The following is a 15975-nucleotide window of genomic DNA, read 5'->3' as shown; positions in this document are numbered from 1 at the left end:
TGGGCCGGCCCAGAGCAGAGGCTAGATGGGCTACAGCAGAGGGTGCGGACCCAGTCCATTACAGGGCTAATACACTTGGTCAGAGGTAGGAAGGATTAATCTTTGGTGTAAGATTTCTGTGATTCTAGTATTCTTGAGGAATAGTAAATTCTTGATTGAACCGTGATTCCATGAATTGATCAAGGGAACTCTAAGTTCAGAGTATGGCGATTAGTAGTATTAGATTCCAATAGTAATCAGAGACCAAAAGCGGTTGGCATAACTTGATCGATATTTTGAGGTTAAGTATGAGCCACAGTCAATTATTATAAGTATATAAAATAATTATGATTAAGATGGATTTTAGTAATTTCGTAGTGGAGTTGTAAACACTAACGACAAGGATAAGAGTTCTGGGAGCCAGTTTTGCTTTAGGGCTTGGCAAGGGAAGATTACCCTTGAGAATCCGTTAACGCATACCATTAGAGTGTTGTACACTCAGGAGTTCGAGTATAATGAAGAGGTTTTCAGAATACGGATATCATTATCTCGAAGAGGGAAAGAGATGTTTGAATTTTGGCACCTAAGTATGATTAGTCGAGACACTTAAGATGCATTTAGTTCGGAGTGGGACTCTACGAGTTGCAGTGATATCTGTCGCTTTGACATTAATTCAGATCAGTGAATAGCTTGAGGGTGACTCAGAATAGATTTTCGCAGTCCCTTTGTGTGATTCAGAGCTGCGGTACTCCTAGAATAAATGGGATTGTTTCCAATGGGCTATAGTATCAAAGGAATAATGGTCAGACGTGGGAAATGATAGTAGCTGAGACCTACAGTCTTTTTGATCTTGCAGGATTATTGCCACTGATTTTTCAAAGTATGCCTGATGCACTGGACTATTGACATGATTGTTCTTCAGGAGTCAATCCAAAAATTGATCAGATTCCAGCGGAGTTTTAGAAGACTTTGCTGTCTCGGATATCTCAGTTGTGGTTATCTAATGAATAGACAGGTACGTTAAAACTTACTCTTTATAGTAAGGAGATTAACTATATTCTTGATTTCAATATAGGGATTGCTATCTCAAGTAATGAGATACGTGAGAACCATTTGATTTGGACTGTTAGTGCCAAGAGTGGTATTAACTAACATGAGTACCCAACAGACTTAGAGGTTTTAGTTTTCAAGATTTGAGACTGAAAAGTATCTGTACTGAAAAATACAAGAGAATGTGGACAACGATATTGTCATATCGCAAAGGATCTGGCGGAGTCTTTGCCATTATTGCGATAATAATATTTTGATTATAAGGATTTAGCCTATCGTAGTAAGGATGACTTGGTTCTATTTTTGGGAAATATTTTATTCAAAACTCTTGACTTTGGATAAGAGTTTTGACACAGTCATCCGATAGGAAAGTTTGTAGACAGTTGATACTCAAGGATTTACACTGAGGATAGCAGGATCAGTGATAGATCAAAAAAGTGATACAGTGGAGTTGTATCGGGTCTGTCTATTTGGTATCAATAGATGATAGTGGAACATAGATTACCTAAAGTATTTTCACGGAAGTCGTGTGTTCCCAAATTTGAACTGTGACTAGTTTGCAATGGATGATTACAATTTTAAAAATGTGTTCTGTGGCTAGTTAAGCTACAGTAACTCAGATCTCGTAAATCATTATCGTTCCTTTGATATCAATCGGTAACAGGTGAGTAGTTAGAAGGACTACTCGTATATCAATGATTGTGCTATTTTACGGTGTTGTTAGTCATAGTGTTGAAAGAATCGATGGGATGTTTTTGGTACAGTCTAGTAGGAAACACCACCATTGATTGATTGAGATACGAATTAAGTATTAGAGGAATCTCGATTTAATTTGGTATCAATTATCTTGATCAACTGCCGACGAGTTGGGATCGGTGAGGATGCAAGGTATTGCTTGATGGTGTGGCGAGATTTGTTATGATTTCATGAGATCTCATAGTGATTCGTCAAAAATCTTTAGTAAGGTTCATTGGGATTTCAAGATTTTGATTAGTGTGATTCGAGGAAATATCCATGTATATTATGGGGATTCAAGAAAAAAAATTTCTTGAGTAATTGTTCATGTATTAGGTAATTAGACATTCGAATTCTTCCATGTGACTAGTAAATTTGATGATCGAGTTCGTTGGCTCAACCAGCAATGATTATAACTCGGATCATATAAGATGCTAAGAGTGCTAAGAGTTGTGAATCAACTTTATAAGGCATTAGTATAATGCCATAGAGACTGTATTTAGCTTCTCAGTAACAGAGTAAGGCAGATTCTACGATAGTATTTAATATCTATTTTCGTAAATGGGAATTTGGGACAACTTGTCCGCTAGTTTGAACTACACATTTTTCAGAGTATTGTGAAATTTCAGTCAGTAGATGTTTGGCTTGAGAAGGATTCCAAAACCATTTTGATACTATGGAAGAGGTGTGTAGGGATGGAACTAGATTAAGTTCTAAGTTCTACTATTGAGTAATGTTGTAATCCAGTAGGACGGAGAGTGTAGTTTCCATTGTTGAGAGTACATTCTTCGGGTTGACCAAGACCTAATTTCGAGGACGAAATCTCTTAAGTTGAGGAGAATGTAATAACCCGTAACCTATTTTAAGTTAATTAAATATTAATCATGATTAAGGATTACTAAATACATGATCAGGAGATTATATGAGATTAAAAATAATTGAATTGTGTGTTAAAAATATGTATTAGTAAATATCGAGTTATAGACGATATTAATAGCACACAAGAGTTGAAATAATTCAAACCGGATAAAAAAAGAGTACACACATTTAAAAACGTGTACACAAATTATATTATGATAAGATATATACATTATATACACGTTTTTCTCTCCTCCTCATTCATCTTCCCGATCATTCTTCTCCATTTCCCATTTGATTTTTCTCTCTCCTCACCGCCACCTTCTTTCCATTGTATCTCCGCCACCGGTCGCCGAAACTCAAAACCAAATATACGGTTAAAATCCTCGCGGCAAAAGATATCTATTGACACCCATTTTTTCAAGGTTTTAGCGCGACTCGACGAAACCCGCCACCTCGTTTGCCGTCGTAAGTTGCCAAAAACGTGAAATTGATTGATGGGTTTTGTTCCTTATGCAGTAAGCTTCGTTTTGATATAAATATTGTGCAGAAAAGCCTCAACTCCGACAAAAACCATTTTCCAGCTGTTGTCACCGTCGTGCCGCCGCCTATTATCGTCACCCGGCCGCCGTTCTGATTAGGGTTGATCTTGTTTAGTTGTTGGGACTTGATTTTAAACTTTGAATTATAATTTTGAACCTAGTGTTTCGACATAAACAGGCTAAGGCCGGACGAATATATGGTCCGGGAACTCTATTAAGAAATAGGATTATTTATTAGTCTAGTTAAGGCTTTTAGAGGATAAATAGTGATACAATGATTTGTTTATTTATAGGCTTGGACTAATCGACTTGTATCGCTATGTTACTTGTTTTGAGGTACGGATATACTATCCGAGATACTTGGTAGAGTATACATATTCTGTGTTTGCATGTTTATGTATGCATTTATTATGCCATGAGTATTATACTGCATGCATATCATTTTGAGCCTGTTTATTCCATTGTAATTACGGTTGAGTGGTCGCTCAACCCCAATATTTTGTGGGTGGATTCAATGGTTTTTGGATACGGTGATAATCCCACAGTATTTATGGTAAGGGAAGCAGCTCCTGATGCGACGACCCAGCGTGCTACATACCATGGCACCTTGATTGACAGCTTTTTGGATAGGTTTTTGGTACCCTACATTTGCATATGCATGCATAGTATTTGTATACTCGTGCATTTGTACGGGGATTTTTATGCTCACGTCCATGGTTTTATGATTTTAGACACCCCATTCGACGAGACAGGACTCAGGTTTGACGGATCGGGCAGTGGCAGGCAGTGGCAGGCAGTGAGCAACAGGATGGATAGGATTTTTGTTCTAGGTCTTTGGTAGTGGATTTTTAGTATTCATATTTCAATTGGGTTGTAAACATGTCATTATTTTGGGAAACGGTTGTTTTTCCAAGAGGATTTGAGATTTATCGTTTAAGTTTCCGCTGTTTTTTTTTAATTTTATTATCGTATTTAAGTTAACCTCATGCTTAAGCTTTGTTCATTAGTGATTCCGGGCTGGGTCACTACACGATAGAGGTTCAACTAGAATACAATTCGTCATAAGTGGAGAGACAGCTCAAGATTCTTGAATGGAAAGACAAGGTACTTTGGAGTAAGCGCATTCCTCTAGTCATAGTTCAGTGGCAGCGTCGAGACTCAGAACAGGAGACTTGGGAGTTAGATATTCATATGTGTTCGGAACACCTGGAGTTGTCTTGATTGTAATTTCCTTTGCACAATTCAATTGTATTTGTAAACTGCAGTATTATATTGAGAACTTGTTTGCATTTTTTTTATTATCCTAGTCTGGATTTCGAGGACGAAATCTCTTAAGTTGGGGAGAATGTAGTATCTCGATTCCTAATTAAGGTAATCAACTTCCAAAACATGATTAAGAGGTTCCTAAGTGGCTCCAAGGGCTTAAGTTATTGGACAGTTCGGAAGCTCTGAAGAGCAATTTGGAAGCGCTTAACCAGTTCGGAAGCAGCGTTGTACTTCATAGGCTCAGGGTGAGTTCGGATGCTCCGAACTCAAGATCGGAAGGTGCGATCGCCCTTGGATAAGAAAGTATGGTCTTTTTGATTGGTGACTTGACGTGAGATAGATCCGAATCTCCGAAGTCCGAACTCGTTGACAACAGTGTGTTGTCCAATCAGGGACACGCATTCGGTGGATAGAGATCGGAAGCTTCGATAGGGAGATCGAAAGCTTTGAAGTCCAATCAGAAGGTCCGATCATGGGATAGAAAGATATGATCGTTGCTATAAATAGGGCTCGATGCAGCCATTTTTTCACACATTCTCACTTTTCTCTCGACTTCTAGCTTTATTCTATCGGTTTTAGACATTGGTTCGAAGTCCGGACGATATCAAGGCCCTATCGGGATCATAGAAAAGTTGTGCTTAGGTTTTGTGGCCATTGCATCAAAGGGCTAACGATGAAAACAGATATTAGTCTAGACTCTGATTAGCTTTTATGAGTAGCTATTAGTCTAGTTTAAGGTTTTTTAGAAAATAATTGACATGATGATTATCTACTTATAGGCTTGGACTAGACGACAATGTTACTAGGTTTCTTGAGTTTCTTAATAGAGGTACGTACGTACCATTCGAGATATCTTGGTTGATTATGCATGTTCTATGTTTCCATGGTTTATGTGGAATGACTTATGTGGATTTATTATGCCACAATTATTATTGCTACACACATTATCATGTTGATCATATACCTTGTATATTACCAGTACAGAGGGTCTCAACCCCGAATTATTGTGGATGGATTTCGTGGATTCGGTTTCGGTTAATTTGATCCACTTATTTTTATGGTATGGGAGTACCTCCTGATGCAACGGGCCAGCGTGCTACATACCATGAAGCCAGTTGTTTGAGCAAGAGTTTCTTACCGTGATAGGTTTTCGGTACCCTTTCATGTTCATTAACATTTATGGCACGTGTATACTCATACTTTATACTGAGCGTTGTCAGCTCACGTCGTAGATTTTTTTGTTCTGGACACCCTATTCTATGAGACAGGACTTAGGTTGGATGGACCGTGAGGTACCAGTTGTTGGGCTATAGCAGGGTTGGATTTGTACCGTACCAGAATTCTATTATTGGATTTTTTTACTATTATTTATGGGGTTGTATAAATTTATTCTACACTTGATTTTAGGTAGAGTGTCTGTGATTCCACCAGGTGATGTGTTTTAGTTTTGATCATATTAAGTTTTTCAGCTTATCTTCAATTGAGTTATAGAGTGGGTGGAATTTATGATATTTGTTGCTATGCTCTAAGCTCTTGATTTAGTTGGTGATTCCGGAACGGGGTCACTACAGAAGAGGTCTAAGTAAAGGCTGCAGAGTGCGTGCCGCAGGCCTTGAATGATCCTTGGAAATATCTGATATAATTTTTTGTAAGTGAGGGTTGATTGAGAATTCGATAATGTGGCTTTATTTAGCGCTTGCAAAGTTTACTCAAGCTGCTAAGCCTTTGTAAGAGAGTTGTTCTTGCGAAAAAAACAGGTAGGTTCAATTCTTTATGTTCTCTTGATTGGATGAATTCTTACTATTATTATAGTGTCTTCTAGCATAAGTCAGTTCAACACAGGATTCGATCCAAAGGCCTCCACCCCCATAAATGCAAGAGTAATTGTTTTGTACGTCTCTTCTTTATTCATAGATATTACAACTCGATTTAATGCATGATTTGGACAGTCTTGCCCAATAAGGAAAACAACAGTCTATGCGGATATAGCTTTTGCACCGTACCCTTAGCCAGTGTTACATTTCGAGGTTAACTACCTGTTTTCTTTGATTACTTGATGGTTGTGAATACTTGTCAATCTAATTTCTACTTCTAAAGTATTTAACTAATCTTTGGAAGTATGTGAATAATTGAATGGGGAAGATAACTTAATGACCGATATTTAAAGATTTTCAATATTATAATCAAATACTATCATTTCTCCTTGTAAACTCTCATCGTAATTATTACTTCTTCGAGCTTCCTCGAATAATAACTACTCACTGGTTTTAGTTGTAAGTTTTCTTTGTTCTTATAATTTTTTTTTTTGTTATTTAAATTTTTAAATATTTGTAAATTTCGCCTGAATGACAGGCCTTAAACCTCTATTGTTTAAAATCATGATCTAACATTAGTAATTATTTATAACTTGGTTCTTATGTTAGTTTATGCACTCATAAAGCATAAATCAAGGTATTTATGGGTTTTAACATCAGTAGGTTAAAGCATAGGTTCAAATATCTGATTCAAAGTTCTCTTTTCCAGCTATTTAGCCGTTTTAGGCTTGTGATGGCGTTTAGGCATTTTTGTTTTGTCTAGCAATTTTTTCGAACTGATAATCAAATTTGTTGGAATTGTGATTCTACTAAGTTGGTGGTTTGGGCCTTTATAACTAAATGGACATATTACTATTAGGGGTAAGCTGGGTGGTATGAAATTCTCAGGGTATCTCTGGTGGCCAAGGGATTGGCTTGATTTAGGTCCCATTAGTAAAGATTAGCTAGTTGAAGTGCCGGATTGGGCTTCAGCTCGACGCTTCTGTTAAAAGATGGTGAAATCGGTTACCAAGAAAAGCGACAGTATCAACTCGGAACAACTCTCTCACACAAAGACAGATCAAGGATTTCGAAGTCGAGCTCAAGATTCAAAAGCGTATTATCAAGAACGCAGAAGTAAAGACAGAGGCGTTTCAGAAGAAGCTCTGATAAGTTTACATATCTGTTTGTAATCGGTGAAGCCTTGAATCGGATATGTTCATTCAAACTTGTGTATTGCGAATCAATCAATATGATTGGATTTTTTTCGTATGTGTGATGATAGGCAATCTCTTAGTGATCGAACCACGATATCTTGTGTGATGTTGATTTCCTGATGTGCTATTACTGTTTATCGTGATTGAATTATATTGATCAAATAAAAAATTCACTAGGTAATATCCTATGTATGATTTGTAATAACCGACAATGATTTGTAAAAGTCCTATATAATCCAGAGTATATTGGTTGTAAACCTTGCGTGACCGATGAGTTCTTGACTGTTCTGGACTGGTTCGATAGGTTAACAATGCCTCGTACAAAGGATATAGCTCGATATTTATGTTTCCTGATTCCAAAATGGATATATAATAACTTAAACGAAGACAATTACAATTTGCTTTAACACGAATAATCCATCTAATATTCGTCCACATATTATCTAAACTCATACCCTTACCATAATTTGGTTATTGTAATCATACTAGTTATTTCACCAGTGCGATGCACGACCTATACATCATATATTAGTTAATATGGTTACAATGGGGATAATATAAAATTTTTGAATCTGAAAATTAAAATATAAAAAAATTTAATTCTACAATAAGTACTAATAAATAATGTTTAAAAAATACTTTTAAAAACTTTAAAAATAAATCTTTATTTTTTAAAAAATGTGATCGTGCGATGCATCATGATGTTATTTTATCTTACAATTAATGATAAAAAAAAGAGCTAACGAGTTAAACCTTTTTTCGACGTGTCAACGAAATAGAATAGGATACATAAAAACTAAAATCAAAAAACTTTATGTATACATTCAACATCTTAAAATATGGTTTTATTCGTGTGAGATCTAGATAGAGATTCTTAACAACATAACTGTATCTAAATGGTGTTTCAACGATCACTGCTAATCTGTAGGGGTCATAGTTTCACGAATAACATTAAGCAAATGTTGATCATTTGGTTTGCAATTGATTGGTGAATGTTTTTATTGAAGTAGATAGAATCCATGTTAAATAATATTTTTTTGCACAATTAAAAAATATATTTATGCATTAAGTTCTATTCCAACCAATATTGGAAATGCAATTCGGTACAGTTTTGTTAAATTTTAAAATTTTTAATTGTGTGAAGAAAAATCTATGGATGCGCTATCGCAACCAAAATATCGACCTTTTTTTGAGATATCGTACCAAAATTTTGTAGATATATAAACATTTTTTTGACTATAGTCAAATTTTTTTCGTCTATCTCATACAGGTATTAGTATGGATTTTTTTCATACCAAAATTTTCGGAATTTGTTTATATCGCTCTCGGTATGAATTTTTTTATACCAAAATATTTTTATCCGTCTGTACCGAAACTCCACCCCTAGGAAATATCATGGTTGTTTTTTTTAACAAAAAAATTAGCGGTGGAAGATTTTCAATTTTTTCTTGGAACAGAAAATATTATCATGTGCATACTTATAAATATATGAAGGTATTAAATGTAGATTTTGTTTTCGGAAATCTATAAAATGATGTATTTTAATTTTTTTGAAAAAGAAATAAATTAGCGTTTACGCATATGCTGAATTATTCGTGTTAAGATGTTATCAGCATATATGCATCACAATTAACAACATTGTGTAATCTATTTATACATGTATATTTACTATTTATCGAGGTATTTTAAATGTTATATTAATATCTATGATATATATTTTATATATAAATAGTATTTTTATATCATAAATTATGGTAAATATGACAACATTCATGCTTATTTCTTAGTATTATTTTTTCACATTTAGAATCATTATCTAATTGCAATATATCCATGTATATTTGGTAACACATTTAGCTGGTATTTTAAATGTCTTATTGATATTATTGACTACATATGCTTTTAGAATATATTCACAGCCAGAGCATGGTAACTTAGCAATATTATGTAATATATATTTTAAAAGTGCACTTTAATTGTAAAATTATAAGTGTTTTCAAAATGTGAAGATATTATATATTTATTAGATATGTGGAATTGTAATTGTTTGTAATTATTATTCGCTATGCTATAAAATGAATATATACTGTATATTAAATATAATGTAAATATTACAAATTATTTTTAATTTTATCTGTAGCCTGAATATTGTGATTTGATGAAGGAATTGTTGATGTTTTAGAAAGCAAATATTACGGGATGATATTTATGTATATTAATTTATGCAAATATTAAGAAATTACATTTATATTTAATAATAACATTTATAGATCTTAAAGGTGTATGTATATAAATTATATTACCGAAATTCTGTGTGTGTATATATATATATATATAAAAATATATGTATATGTATAAATTTATATTAAATATTTTTCGAATCTTATGTTGGATTTTTTAAAAAATTTAATTGATGAATTTTATATATTTTGGAAAGCAAATATTATGAATGAAATGTTGAAATAATGAAATATTTTAAATATTTCTGTGTAATTTAAATGAATATATATGGATATAAATATTGTAAATATTATAAAATTTTTAATTACATGAATAATACGATTCAATTTAGAAATATAATAGTTTTTAAATATTTTTCCATAATCCAAATATGCCAAATATGAAAAATTATAATTTGAAAAGATATAATTTTTTAAAACAATTTATTTTCCGATTTTCACAAAATTTTTGTTTAGAAACCAAGTTTTTGCGGGATTTTACTAAAAATGACAAAATGAAAATTAAATAAATATTAGAAAGGAAATGCTGAAATCAAAGAATAATGAAAATATCATGTGTAATTTTACATGTATATATATATGTATATAAATAGTTGCAAATATTATGAAATTTTTAATTACATGAATATTGCAATTTAATTATGGAATTTTTTGTCAGAATTTTGCCAAAATGACAAAAATTCTACTTATATTTATATATGTTTAATTATATGAATATTTTGATTTAATTTCATAATCAAGCTTATGAAATGCTTTATATTTTTGTTAAACCTAAGTTATTCTATATTTTTCTTAATTTTTAGATTTTGTTGTATTTAAGAATGACCGAGATGTTAGTAGTGATTTTTTATAGTTTTAATTAAGGTAATGATTTTGTATGCTTCTAATTCACAATTATACATAGTGATTTTTTATAGTTTTAATTATAGTTATGATTTTGTATAGTTTTTTTTATACAAAATTAAAAATTAAAATATTATGCAATTTTTCATTACGTAATATTTTGATTTAGCCTGAAATTTAAATTTTTGAAAATCCTCCATAATCAAAATATGCTTAATATAGAATAATTGATTTAATATAATTTTAAAAAGTATGATATTTTAAAACTATTTATTTCCCATTTGTATTTTTTTGTTCTTGTCAAAAATTTTTATATTCGCGAATCTTATGTTGGATTTTTATTTTAAATATTTATTTTTTATTTTAAAAATTTGTTTTTAAAAGGCAAATATTATAAAAAAGAATGCTGAAATTAGGGAATAATTTAAAGTAATTTTGGTGTATTTTTAATTGGCTATAGTATAATATATGCATGCAAATTATGTGATGGAATAGTTTAGTTATAATTAATATTTGTGAAATTTAATTCTTAGTAATTAAAATCTGAAATTTTTTCGTATTATTTTACGGGTTTAGAAATAATTAGTGATTTTTTTAAATAGTTATTTAGAATTTTATTTTACAAATTATATATATAGACAAAGATTAAGCGTAAATATACATAAATATTGTTTGGAAAAAAATATTGAAATATATGTATATGTATATGTATATGTAATAATGTTTATAAAAAGATCAAAGATTCTATGGAAGTTTTAATATTAATAATATATGTGATATATAAAATTAATGCAAAGATTATGGCCAATTTTTTAATTTAAGTTAATATGGTAATTTAAGTATGGAATATTTTTATTTCCGTATTTTTTGGCGAATATAGTTTTGGCGAAGAAATTTAGCCTAAAAATGGCAATCGATCATCCGTATCCAATAACATTTAATTCTTAAAATTAGCATTTAATGGATAACATTGCAATGGCAATTTAAAAATTAAAAGGATAAAATCATATTGCTCCATATATAAAAATCTTATTTTAACACATACAAAAATCATATTTTAATCTTTTTATCAAATAACATCAATATATTTTATCATATAAAATCGCAATTGTTATTACATAAAATCATATTTTACACTCAAAGCTATTTCCATATAGATCATATCTTATCCATCAATTGTGGACCAAAAAATAATTAATTTTCATAAAATCTGATTTTACGGATAAATTTATCTATAAATTTTCCAAAAATACAAATTTTAGTCCAAAAAATCAATTATTAAAAAAATTTTCGGAACTCGTAACAATTCGATCCGACGCCGTCAGTGGACCAATCAAAAACAATTTTCCGATCGCGACCAAAAATAGAATTTTAAACATATTAAAATTTTAATTTAAAATTAAAAATTAATTTATTTTCCGCGGGCCGCCCGAGACACTCCCTATGGGACTGCCCCCGCTCCAAAGGGGCTCGGGCTTTGTAGTCCAGGATTCACCCCCTACTTGCGAGTGTGGGATATCCTATGCGCGATCTGAGAATTATTAGTGTGACGATTCGCTGGCCAAAGTACATGATGTGTTTTAAAGAGAAATGTGTATTGTAACTGTACCCAATCCCGACACCCGTTGACCCCAATAGAGTCGGTAATCGAGTCAAAGCACAGTACTTTACGCATATAGAGTCTCAATGATGTTTCAAGTAGTAAGGACCAATGGTGTACAACCAAAAACCGCGGACTTTATCCCCTCGATAAAGTGAGAACCCCTTGGAAAGTCCGGATAGGGTAGTTTTCGATCATGTCATCGTATGAATATCCAGTTGCATGCTTCTAACATCGCTATGTTCCTTAGTACATTAAACGTGGTACTCTGCATCGCAAATGCGCTAGTCTCAAACTCCAAGCGATCCTTATCCTTATTATCGGACGGCTCAAATCGACTACACAGGAACAGTTTAGAATATACAGTAGACTAAAATATGTTTTTCATGATAGCCATCCCCATGTGCTACCACATCTTACATAACACTATAGTATATTCAAGGTCTTTATCAAAACAATAATAGTATATCACAATATAAAAAATATGAAAAAAGATAAAGTCATTGCCATTAAATAAAAGTGTAAATTATATTAAACAAAAAATTGTTTATACAATGAGTCATCAAAGCCCTTATAGCCACAAGTTGAGCTCACCGGCACGCCACTCTTTTTCCAGTTTTAATGATTAAATTTCCCTAAGATAAGAATATAAAACCCGAGGTCCCCTACAAAAGGTGGTAATCCAAAGCATAGTTTCTGGACTGAGATAAAAGTTTAATGATCGGGGTAAATTGAGTCCGATAGGTCTGATTGATTTATATTGCATGACATTCCATGTTTTAACTGATTACGTGCATTGCTGTGAGCATGACTTTCTTATTGCAAGAATTATGTGAGTGGCATGATTATAGGTGCTGTCATTGCCACTACTTGCTCTTTGTGCAATATTATTCCGGATTATCCTCGATCAAAACCTGAATTCTTATGAGAACGTATGAGAATGCTAATCAGAGAAGGAAGGAATAAAATGCAGAATAGATATTGTTTATACACTAATATGTTTGAAAATCATACATGCCTTCCCGTTAAAGCACCGTGACCTAGACAACAGTGGCTATCCCCTCAGCCAGAACAACCCTATATAACCACAGACAGTGGCAGAACCTCAAAAATGCACAGGGTTAGTAACATCGACTGCTCAGATGGATTGCAACTGCAACTGTTAGACCTCGTTCTAACATCTAATCTTGAGTACATAAAACAATAAGCTAAGATAAATCCACGGATAAGCCACTAATTTTTTTATTTAAAGTGAATAACGCCTCGCTCGATCGGTTAAAACTCAACCGAACGAGCGAGCAAAGTTTAAGACTCTGCTTGCCTGCCTCAAGACCATCTCCGCTCAATTGGTAAAACTCAACCGATTGATCGGTCCAAGTTTATTACAAAAACAAAAAAGAAGCAAGAAACTTTACCTCGATCATTCAAACTCTACCGATCTCGCGATGACATCTCTGAAAAAAAAACTCACAAAAAAAAAAAACTTCCCAACTTCAACTACAATATCTATTCAATACATAACGAGGTAAAAAATACATGCAACAACATCATACAAACCTCAATGCATCAATAAACGAGACAAACATAATCAACAAGTTCGAGTTCTAAACTTATTTCAAAATATAAACTAGATTGACATGCTGAACGACTCGTAAACTGAGTCTCACTTCTATCTCTATATCTTGATCCTAACCAAGTCTCCGCTGACTCGAGCCTGCCCAATCTGTTGCCAAGTACACATACAAAACAAAGCAATAACCTGATAACCTCCGGTGAGAATGTGATATTTCCCAGTAAAAGCAACATAACGATGCAATAACAAGTAATATATCAATAATAAGAAATACAGACAACATAATCAATGTTAATACGAATGAAATCTGCATGTCTTTAAAATCAGGATATCACACTGAATAATCAAGGAATTGCTGCTATGATTTTTGGATCCATAAGGATAAGATCACGTAACAACTCACCGACTCCTCCCCATCGCGGTGGTGCCCCGTCCTCCTTCCACAAAGACTTTGGTGCGGCTATAAGGAGTATGCTGACAGTAGGTTGAACTTCTACTACAACTCTAGGCCACTTGCAGTAGAGCCCCCAAAACATCTAATCAAAAAGTTCCGTACAGCCCCGATTAAAATCAAAGATTTTTCTCAAGATGAATGCATATAGAAACACAAAGCATTAATCCATAAATCAACTAATAAAGGTAAAATCAACAAAATAAGCAAGTTCCCCATGTCTCGAACGAGTATTGATGCAAGTATATGGATTTAAGGGAAACTCAAGAAGCCATCTATTTTTGAGCGATCTATCCCACTAAAACGCTGTATGAATGTACCTTTTTATTCAAAATAGATCCAACTCTGGATAAGAGACAAAATAGGTCTATCAAAATCCATACATACCAAAGACAACAAAGGCTCCAAGGCAAACACTTTTCTTTACCCGCTACTTTGTCTCTCTCTTTTGACGAACGAATTCTGCTAACTCTGGGCTTAACAACTTCAAACGAATCTTGAACGGAGGCAAAAGAAGATCAACAAATGACAAACAACCCAACTTCCAATGGTTCGATAATTCAAACGAATCAAAATCCAAAACCAAAAACCGTCGGCATAACGGCTATAAACTGATCAAAACCGGAAATAAAGATAGCATTAAAGCAACACAAACAACTCAAACCAATGCTAAAACATCAATAACAAATCAAATTCGCGAACACATCTCATAAATCCAATTTATCGAATTATGCTTTCAAACATCAAGAACAAATCCGAACGACGCTCTTTTTTGATCGAAACCGACTGAGAATAAACTAAAAGAACTAGTTCAAGAAACATCATAACCAAAACGGCAGTCGATTATAGCAACATCCAAAAATAGAAAATATAACTGATCTCGAATAAAAACTTACGATAGAACGAAACACTCGCTGCTGTGATCGCAAATTTGCCTTGGAAAATAAATACTAAACGGACGGATCGAGGCTAAAAACCGGAAAAAGAAAGCTTGAAGAAAAGTTACCTAAGATTTAATGGAGGAAAAACGTGATGGAAGGTGATGGATAATGAAGGAGGAAAGTCAAACATGCTAAGATATTATATACAAATCCCTTTAATGCACTTTAGGGTCCTTGAAAATTTTCCAAAAATTGCAATATAGACCCTGATCAAAATCAAATCGGCTCTTGAATTATAAAATCTCTTATTATCTCAAATAAAACTCAATTAAGGATAAATGTGGGCATTACAATTCTCCCCCTTCGATGAGGATTTCGTCATCGAAATCAATAAGAAACAATCACATAAGATAGAGTTAAGAACTTAAGACAGTAAGAAGAATTTCACGTCTCCTCCGAATAACTCGGGAAACCGATGTCTCAATGTCAAATTATGTCTCCTAAAGTTGCTTCCTCTGACTCTCCGAGACCGACTCCACTGAACTTTTATCCAAGGAATCGACTCGTTTCTCTGAGCTGCTTCTCCTTTCGATCAAGGAACTGGATCGGTCGTTCAAAGTAATCTCAGAGTCTCGACAAGCTTGGTCCCCATCGTTAGGCTGAAGAATATGAGAAGGATTTGGATGATATTTCCTCACCATAGAGAACGTGAAAAACATCGCTAATACCAAATATAGATGGAGAAAGTGCAAGTCTGTAGGCAAGATTGCCTAACGTCTCGAGAATCTCGTACTTCCGAATGGAATCTTGGAGAACTCAACTCCCGTCTCTTTTCCAAATCTAACAGTGCCTCTGAAATGAGAAATCTTCAAAAAAACTAGGTCCCCATGATCTATCTCAAAGGTCCTAACATCTGATATTTGCATACTTTGCCTGTCTATCCTGAG

The sequence above is a fragment of the Henckelia pumila genome, chromosome 4 (genome assembly GCF_033568475.1).
Source record: "Henckelia pumila isolate YLH828 chromosome 4, ASM3356847v2, whole genome shotgun sequence".
In the NCBI taxonomy this organism is placed as follows: Eukaryota; Viridiplantae; Streptophyta; class Magnoliopsida; order Lamiales; family Gesneriaceae; genus Henckelia; species Henckelia pumila.
The sequence above is the reverse complement of the archived record's forward strand: the minus strand, read 5'-3'. Positions refer to the sequence as shown.